The sequence below is a fragment of the Equus przewalskii genome, chromosome 9, assembly GCF_037783145.1.
Source record: "Equus przewalskii isolate Varuska chromosome 9, EquPr2, whole genome shotgun sequence".
Lineage (NCBI taxonomy): Eukaryota > Metazoa > Chordata > Mammalia > Perissodactyla > Equidae > Equus > Equus przewalskii.
Genome location: NC_091839.1, coordinates 56,700,719 through 56,711,065, shown reverse-complemented (window position 1 = coordinate 56,711,065; position 10,347 = coordinate 56,700,719).

The window sequence follows — 10,347 nt, the reverse complement described above, 5'->3', positions numbered from 1 at the left end:
GCGAGAGCGGGACGGGCGGGGCCCTCTGGCGCGGTGGCGGGGGTGCAGCGACCCCTGCTGGAGGCCGCGTCTCGGAGGACTGCGCGGGGAGGGCCGCCCCAGGACCGGCCGGCTTGGAGAGGAGCCCGGAAGCCAGCGCCGCGTGACTCCACGTGGCTGAAGAGAGCTTATCTAATGCAGTGCGCTTAGGTTCTTGGGTTCACCAACCCCTTAGAACATCTCAGAGAGTTATAGACGTTGTCTCCAGAAAAATCCACACACCAGTCAGAATTCTCTGATAATGTTAAGGGAAGTTCAGAACTTCTTTTCAAGAATAAAGCAATTAGAGCCAGCCCTGATGGCCTAGCGGTTCAAGTTCAGTGCGCTCCGCTTTGGCCCCCGGTTTGGTTCCCTGCCCAGGAAACCACACCACTCCTCTACTGGTAGCAAGGCTGTCCCTGTACAGGCTCGCATAGAAGAACCAGAAGAATTACAAATATACACAACTATGTATTGGGGTTTTGGGGAGGAAAAAGGATGAAAAAAGGAGGAAGATTGGAAATAGATGTTAGCTTAGGGCGAATCTTTCCCTGCAAAAAACAATAAATCAAAAGATCGATCGAGTCATACCTGTCCAGCTTACTGGTCAGGCAGTAGGTGATTAGATGGCAAAACCCGAAATAAAATAGAAAAAAACTAACTCTGGGGTCTGCCCTGTGGCGCAGAGGTTAAGTTCGTGGGCTCCTCTTCGGTGGCCAGGGGTTCACCCGTCTGGATGAGCGCGGATCTAGCACCGCTCATCAAGCCATGCTGAGGCAGCATCCCACACAGAGGAGCTAGAAGGACCTACACCTAGAATATACAACTGTGCACTTGGGAGCTTTGGGGAGAAAACAAAAGAGGAAGAGAAGATTCCTCACCAAAAAGAGCCCCAACCCAACTCTGAAAATACTGCTTGATGAGGATCAAGGCTGCCCCAGGGAGAGAAACCCAAGGCATCCTGCCCTATGTACCGACCTATATCATCCTCCGGGAGGTGTAGGACATCCTCACGTGATCTGACCTGATTCTATCCAAAGTTATAGGACCGCCCAACCACTATAACCGCCTGCCCTGATACCATTTTAACAACTTATTTACGTAATCTTTCCTTTGTATTGTAAAGAAATAACTCACATACCTATGCCTTATAAATTTAACCCTATCCTCACCTCACTGATGGGCTCTTCACTCAGCATGGGTCCTGTCCCCATGCTACTCCATGCTATTCTCTGAATAAAGGAACGCTACTACCAGACCTTGAGAGTCCAAGAAATCTTTCTTTCAATTCCTAGGCTTGCCAAGCCCACATCACTGCTTAGCAGTAGACTTTGTGGAAACAGACCTTTTGCGATGTAAAAAGATGAATCAGAAATTAAAAGAAGGACTTCCAAGGGACAATTTGTTTCATGAAGTTTCATTATATGTTCACATTAATGCTCACGGGGATACATGCTGTGTGTTAAATTAAAACATGATTTTTTTCTTGTTTTCAGAGGGTCCTCTCTTCTCTTTCCTGTCTTATGCATCAGCTCTAAGACTTGAACACTTTCTTTTCCACTGCTTGCTCACTGCTTCACACAGTGGCTACTTGGTTGCATTTGTGCAATAAGAAAAAGCAGTTACAAATTGTTTCAAGTGCTGAAGTGATACGACTTCAAACATTATGTCAATTCAGGTTACACTGTTGACATTTTATACAAGCAATACATAGTTGCATTTACTAGTGTTATTTGTAAAAGATTACAGAAAAATTGTTAAATCTGCCAGTAACAGGGGTTAATTGGTATTATTATTGACAAATAAAAATGGCAAGCAATAGCATATACTGGAGAATATGAGGAAGCCATTTGGTATAAACCTAATTCGGCCTGACCTTGTCTTTCCAAAAGGGCCTGACCATGGCTGTTGAGCATGCATTGTATATCTGCTTTAGATATTCACTATGGCAAGAACAAAGGCTCTTGAGATAAAGGTGCAACTTCCCTCCCCCTCCCAACGTTGGCATCTCCTTAAGGATTAAGCATCTTTCCTTAGGCTAGGAACTGATTGCTGTGCTCACCTGTGACCACCCAGCTGGAGACAATAGACTTGCCTCCTGCTATGCCCTCTGAGATAGCAGACCCACTACCTGCTGTGTCCATCAAGCGCTGTGCTGACAGGGCAATCTTGTGACTATTGTGGGAGGGACATTTCAATCATATGTGAAACGTCCTGTATGGGGGTATATAACCACTCTTTATACCTTGCTTCTTTGATGCCCTTTCTTCCTTCGGGAAGAAAGGCCCCGGGCCATGGTCCTCAGATTTCAGCTCAGAATAAACTCACCCAAATTTTCCTTTATAGATTGGTTATGGATTATTGTCATCGACATTATAAAGTGACAAAATTGTGGTATGATTATGGGTGATCATGGAAGGAGATCAAAGAATACAGTGATATTGGGTTACATAGAATCAACTTGGTCATTGGCCTTCAAAAATATAAGCATTTCACTAGATGAATCCAGTTAATTTTTAACTTAAAAATGCTAATTACGGGGCCAGCTCAATGGTGCAGTGGTTGAGTTCACACGTTCCATTTCAGCGGCCTGGGGTTCACTGGTTTGGATCCCAGGTATGGACCTATGCACTGCTTGTCAAGCCTTACTGTGGCAAATGTCCCACATATGAAGCAGATGGGCACAGATGTTAGCTCTGGGCTAATCTTCCTCAAAAAAAAAAGCTAATTAACATAAAAAACGGCTGTGAGATTAACATGTAATGTGTATGTATACACATATTTATGATTTTTTTTGCAGAAACTCCATTTCTTTTCCCCAATGCGCAGGAGCCCCTGCTGTAGTGCATTGTGGGCATTGTAGTTTTCAAAGGTTTAGACCACTTAGTGGACTAAGTTCCCATTTCAGTCAACAGGGCTGCACTATTCAGACCACAAGACACTGAGAATTGATCCGGAGTTTAGCCTAGAAATCAAGGCTCCAGCTTTTAATTTAGCTCAAATATTTAATCTTACACAAAGAGATGAGTAAAGCAGACAGTGCATTTGGTTGGGGCCTGTAGATGAGCTTAAAGTTATTTTTTAATGTAAGAGGAACAGTTTCACTTTTTAAAAAAAAAATTTTTTTATTAAGGTTATGAAAGTTAACATCCTTGTGAAATTACAGTTGTACATCATTATTAGTCATGTTGTAGGTACACCTCTTCACCCCTAGTGCCCTCCCCCCACCCCCTTTCCCCTGGCAACCACCGATCAGGAACAGCCTCACTTTTGATACTCTGTACATTATTATGGTCTGGATTTTATTTTCTTATATTTTCTCTTACAATTTATTTACTGCTTATGGTACCACCCAAGGCGGGTGGTCATCTGCCCACAGCAGGACAAGCCGATAGTTGAGAGGCAAGATAGTAGGAGAGAAAGAGCTTCATTACAGCTTGCTTGCAAGGGGGAAGATGGCTGACTAAAGTCCAAAAGAACCGTCTTACAGAACAAAGACTACGGGCCAGTCATAGAGGGGGCTGGTCTTCAGGTGGAGGAGGCATCCGGTCTCTGGGCGGGGCAGACATCTGGTCTTAGTTCTTGATAACCTTTTGTTTTACTGGATATGCACCAGAGACCAGAGCAACACCCTATACACTGATCATAGATGATGGCTATCAGCATAGACTCTCTGCCCAAGGCTTATCATATTCCTAAGGAACTCAAAACAACAAAGTTGGGGCCAGCCGGTGGTGTAGTGATTAAGCTCGTGTGCTCTGCTTTGTTGGCCCAGAGTTCGCAGGTCAGGATCCCAGGCATGGACCCAGCACTGTTGGTCAAGCCACGTTGTGGCAACATTCCACATAAAATAGAGGAAGATTGGCACAGATGTTAGCTCAGCAATAATCTTCCCTAAGAAAAAAGAGGAAGATTGGCAACAGATGTTACCTCAGGGCCAATCTTCCTCATATGCACACACACAAAAGTCTTCTGGGGCCGGCCCTGTAGCCAATTGGTTAAAGTTCCATGTGCTCTGCTTTGGCAGCCACTAGGTTTGCAGGTTCGGATACTGGGTGTGGACCTACTCCACTCATCAGCCATGCTGTGGAGGCATCCCACATACAAAATAGACAAAGATTGGCACAGATGTTGGCTGAGGGTGAATCTTCCTCACAAAAAGAAAAAAGAACAAAGTTATTGACTTATCACAGCTGGGTGAGTTAATCAGAGGTCATTCAAAGTTACACTATGGTTTCTTTTCTACAGTATGACTTCCCCATGTCAACCTTGTGCTGAGCTAGTATCACTTATTTATTTGTTTGTTTGTTTAAGTGAAGAAAAATTACCTGGAGGAGAAAGTTCCCTTGCAGTTTCACCTTACTTATCCCAAACCTCAAGGTCAGCTAATTACCAAAGACATTTTAACAGCAATCCTTTACAAAGCCCCATCCCTCACTTGGAATGCCATTCCCTCTCACCTGCTAAGGAGCTTACCTTCTAAGGAGCGCTCCTCTTTCCTGAATCATCAGTCTTTCTCACTCTTCCAGATCCTTCCTGCCAGCACACAAAGAACACAAACATGTAACAAGTTCTAGTTATGTTACATAGATCTGCCCTAGATAGGAGATATTTTTAATTTTTTTTTAAGATTTTATTTTTCCTTCTTCTCCCCAAAGCCCCCTGGTACATAGTTGTGCATTTTTAGTTGTGGGTCCTTCTAGTTGTGGCATGTGGGATGCCACCTCAGCATGGCCTGATGAGCGGTGCCATGTCCGTGCCCAGGATTTGAACCCACGAAACCCTGGGCCGCTGAAGCGGAACATGGGAACTTAACCACTTGGTCACAGGGGCAGTCCCTAATTTTTTAAATTTAATATAAATAATGTGATAGTTTTTTTCACTCCACTTTATTTATTTATTTATTTTTAAAGATTTTATTTTTTCCTTTTTCTCCCCAAAGCCCCCCGGTACATAGTTGTGTATTCTTCGTTGTGGGTTCTTCCAGTTGTGGCACGCGGGACGCCGCCTCAGCGTGGTCTGACGAGCAGTGCCATGTCCGCGCCCAGGATTCGAAACAACGAAACACTGGGCCGCCTGCAGCGGAGCGCGCGAACTTAACCACTCGGCCACGGGACCAGCCCCCACTCCACTTTATTTTTGAGGCTCATTCCATGTTTATACATACATTTTGGCTCCTTTATACAATTCATATATAAATTATTCCCGGTTTATTTGTTTCCTTCCTAAAAAACAATTCAGTTCTTTCAAACATTGCAGCAATGGCACTTATGGAGGTAATAATCTGTGAAAGTTTCTCCAGTATTTACTTACAATAGAATCTCTGGGTCCTAGAATAAGTATGTTTTTCTTCAATCTCACCAAAAATGGCCTAATTCTACTAATTTACATTTTTCACAAGCTCATGAAAGTCATATTTTTCCCCATTCTGCTTAACAGTTCCTGTTATCAGATTTTTAAATATTGTCAGTCTCATGGATGCAAAGTGGCACCTTGTTTTAATTTGTAAACTTTCCCTGACTGGTAGTGAGATTTAATATCTTTTTTTTTTTTTTTTTTTAGGAAGATTAGCCCTGAGCTAACTGCTGCCAATCCTCCTCTTTTTTTGTTGTTGTTGAGGCAGATTGGCCCTGAGCTAACATCCGTGCCCATCTTCCTTTTCTTTATATGTGGTACGCCTACCACAGCATGGCTTGCCAAGCGGTGCCATGTCTGCACCCGGGATCTGAACTGGCAAACTGGGCCACTGGAGCAGAACGTGTGCACTTAACTGCTGTGCCACTGGGCCAGCCCCTAATATCTTTTTATATATTCATTGGCTATTCAGATTTTCTCTTCCTTTAATTTGCCAATTTATACCCTTTGCCCACTTTTCTATGTAGTTTTCTTTTCCAGTCACCTGCCTCTGCTCCGAAGGTACACACCAGTACCACCATGCATGGGCACCATAACTCTAGGAACACTGCATGCTCATCAACAGCATCATTCACACGAACTGCAATGAAAATGGCACCCCTGGAGTTGTGCAGTGTAGTGACTATGCTCCTGATTTGGGTTTATGATACCTTTGCTTTCTCTAAAAATAGTTGTTATTGTTTTAGTCACATGTTTCTGTTTCCCTAAACCATATATTGATGAGTTTTGTTCTTGAAATTTACATCAATGGTGTCATACTGTATGTCACACTTACGATGACTAAATGTCATCAACATACTGCATGTTTATGACTGCTGCTTTTGCTCAACGTTACATTTCTAAGATTCACCTATTTGTAGCTGGCAGTTGTTCATCCATTTCTTTTACTGCTTATAATATTCCATTGTATGAGTATGCCATAACTTATTTTTTATTCTTCTGTTGATGGACTGTGACTTCTTTTTAGTCTGTTTTATTTTGTTTGTTTTTTCTATAATGGAAAATGCACCAATGAACAGTCTTTAAAACATATCTTGGTATACATGTGCCAGAATTTCTCAGACAGTATCAATTTAGGAGTGGAATGACTGGAATTTTGAGTATGCTTAGATCCAGTTTTCTAAGATAAGCCAAACTATTTTCCAAAATGATTATTTCACTGACTAGTTGCCCCAAGGAACTCAAGTTGGGTTTGGAAGCACTTAAACTGTTTTTCCAAATTGTTTTTTTTCTCCTTTTTGTTACGTTAAGGAGATGCAATCACCAACCACCCTGAACTAGAGGAAGCCTCAGCACAAGAGCTACGCCTATCTATGGCCTTTGCCTTATTATTATTATTTTTTTTCTTAAAGGTTGGCACCCGAGCTAACATCTGTTGCCAATCTTCTCTTTTCTTCTTCTTCTTCTCCCCAAAGCCCCCCAGTACATAGCTGTATACTCTAGTTGTGAGTGCCTCTGGTTCTGCTATGTGGGACACCGCCTCAGCACAGCTTGATGAGCACTGTCATGACCGTGCCTAGGATCCGGACCTGTGAAACTCTGGGCCACCAAAGTGTAGCCCACGAACTTAACCACTTAGCCACGAGGCTGGCCCCACCTCTGCCTTATTTTTAATGGTAGGATCTCTCCAGGAGGAGCTTAGCCCTTATTACCATAACCTGTAGTGTACGTGGAAGCATGTTTTCCAACTGGGCCTGCACAAGCGAATACCCACCTCTCCCTTTTGAATATTCATTCCTCATCTAAAATAAAAGGTCACTGCTTCCCTTTGTTCGGGGATGCTAGGACTCTGGAAATGATTCTTCATGGTCTCCTATTTGCTGCAAATATACTTTATGAGACAACTTACTTCTCGTGGAGAGCCTGATTTAACTCACCAGGAGGAGAATCCACTTTGGTTTTGCTAACAATTATACCAAGTATTATCTGACCAAGCAGTGTGTGAGCCTTTCCATTGGTTCAATTCTTGCCAACAAGTGCAGCTTACATTGTCACACTTCTTAATTTTTACCAATCTAGTGGGTGTAGAATGGTATCACATTGTACTTTTAATTTGTACTTCTCTGATTACTCATGAGGTTGAGCATCTTTTTCTTTATTATCAATTTTTGTTTCCTCTTCCTGTTTTGTCCCTCCCCTCCTTTTTTCTATTGGGCTATATAAGTGAGCCGAGTTGTGTCCCTCCAAAGGATATGTTCAAGTTGTAACCCCCAGTCCCTGTGAATGTGACCTACTTTGGAAATAGGGTCTTCACAGATGTAATCAAGACGAGGTTATATAGGGTGGGCCCTGAATCCAACAATTGGTGTCTTTATAAGAAAAAGGAGAGGGAGATTTGGATACAGAGACACAGAAGATACACACAAGGAAGAAGGCCATGTAATGATGGAGGCAGAGATTGGAGTGACACAGCTGCAATCCAAAGAATACTGTAGGGGAGGAAGACATTTCCTCTACCCTCTCTGGGTTCGTCTGGCCAGAGAACAAATTAAATTCACACAAGACAGAATAGCAGGAGAAAATTAAACAAAGCTTTATAACATGTGTACATGGGAGGCTCAGGCAAGCTGAGCAACTCGCCAAAATGGCTGAAGCCCCCACCTTAAATATCATCTTCAGCTAAAGACAAAGGAGGATGTTGGGGGTGGGGGAGTCAGTTACAGGAGGTTACCAGACAAACACAATAAACAAATGCAGATTTAAGTCCTTGCACTCTGTATTGATAGGAGTCTCTAGAGCTAAGGTCATCCCTCCTTCTTCCTGGTACAGAGAGGGAGACACCTTTACAGATGGAGATTTCCTTTACAATGTAAATGTCTCTTACAAAGAGTAAGTAAATTCTACTTTTCAGTTGCTTTCCTGTCTGCAAAGCAACCAGCCCCAAATAATCATCATGCCAAAGAGACATATCTTGGGGTGGCCAATTCCAGGCCCCCACAATACCAAGGATTTCTGGAAGCACCAGGAGCTAGGAGAGAGGCATGGAACAGATTCTTCTTCAGAGCCCCTAGAAGGAACCAACACTGCTGACACTTGGTTTCAGACATTTGGCCTCCTGAACTGTGAGAGAATAAAACTCTGTTGTTTTAAGCCACCCAGTTTGTGGTAATATGTTACAGCAGCCCTAGGAAACTAAAACAGGGAGTTTTTCTTTTTCTTATAAATTTGTAGGAATTCATTACATATTCTGTGTTACAATTTTGTGTTGATTATGATGTTGTAAATATCTTCTCCCGGTTTGTGGATTTTTACTTTCTTTATGGTATCTTTTGATGGACAGAACTTCTTATTTTTAATGTAGTTGTAGGGGAGGAGAAAACCTTTTTGCTCTACCCTCTTAGGTTCAGTCCTTGGGACCCTGCAAATTAAACTGACAAAAGACAGATTAACAGGAGGAAAAACCTCAGTTTATTTACACATGCAACATACGTACATGTGGGAGAACTCAATGATGAGCAACTCAAAGGGGTGGTAGAATTTAGGGCTTATACACCATTTTAACAGAGGACTGGAGAAGTGACGAGACAAAGGAAACAGAGTTTAGCCTTCTGGGGGTGGTAAAAATAGTGGGAATGTAACTATATGGGGGAAACTAATGGCAGATGAGGGTTATTTTAGTAAGGTTTGTTATGCAGACTCAATCTTGTGCAGTCTCTGGGGTGATGAGTGTCTCTGATGGTTCTCCTTTTCCAGGTATGAGAGAGAGGAGGGGAACACCTTCACAAGGGGAAATTTATGCCCTGCCTGGGGTATACAAGGGGGAGAGAAGAGAGCTTTTCCTGCATCTGCTGTTTTTCAATTGCCTTCAGCTCAAAATAATCCTAATACCAAAGTGGCAAACTCTGATCCCCTTCATAGTCAAATCTATCAATTTTATCATTAATAGTTAACACATTTTGGTTTTTCTTCAAGAAATCCTTCCCAACCTTGAAGTCATGAAGGTGTCCTCTTATAATTTCTTCCAACAGTTCTTCAGTCTAATCTTTCATATTTAAGTCTTTATTCCACTTGGAACTGATTTTTTTTGTTTGTTTTTTTAGGTTTTTTGGGTTTTTCTCTGAGGGAGATTCACCTTGAGCTAACATCCATGCCAATCTTCCTCTATTTTTCAGTACGTGGGCCATCAGCACAGCATGGCTGCTAACAGAGCGGTGTAGGTCCATGCCAGGAACTGAACCCAAGCCACTGAAGCGGAGTGTGCTGAACTTAGCCACTAGGCCACCGGAGCTAGCCCCAGAACTGTGTTTTATGTATGGTGTGAGGCAAAGATTCAATTTCATCTTTTTTTCATGACGATCACTAGCTATCTCAGCTTATTTTGTTGAATAGGTATTTTTCACCAGTGATCAGAATGACACCTCAGTCATGTGTCAAGTATTCATATATGTCTGTATGTGTGGCTGAGTTCTCTGTTATATTCCATTGGTCCCTATCCCAATACTACATGATTTTAATATAACAGCTTTGTGATAAGTTTTGGTATTTGCTAGGACAATTCCCCTCTCTCCCATATCACTTCTTTATTTGATTTCTTCAGTTTGAGTTAGTTTAGGAAGAATCAATATCTTTAAAATATTGAGTTTTCCAATAAATTGAACATGGGGGACTGGCCTGGTGGTGTAGTAGCTAAGTTCGTGCACTCTGCTTCAGCAACCCAGGGTTTGTGGGTTCTGATCCTGGTCGTGGACCTGGCACCACTCATCAAGCCACACTGTGGCAGCATCCCACATAAAATAGAGGAAGATGGGCACAGATGTTGGCTCAGCAACAATCTCCCTCAAGCAAAAAGAGCAAGGCTGGCAACGGATGTTAGCTCAGGGCCAATCTTCCTCTCACACACACACAAAAACTCTGCTGGGGCTGGCCCCATGGCTCAGTGGTTAAATTTCCACACGCTCTGCTGGGGCAGCCCAT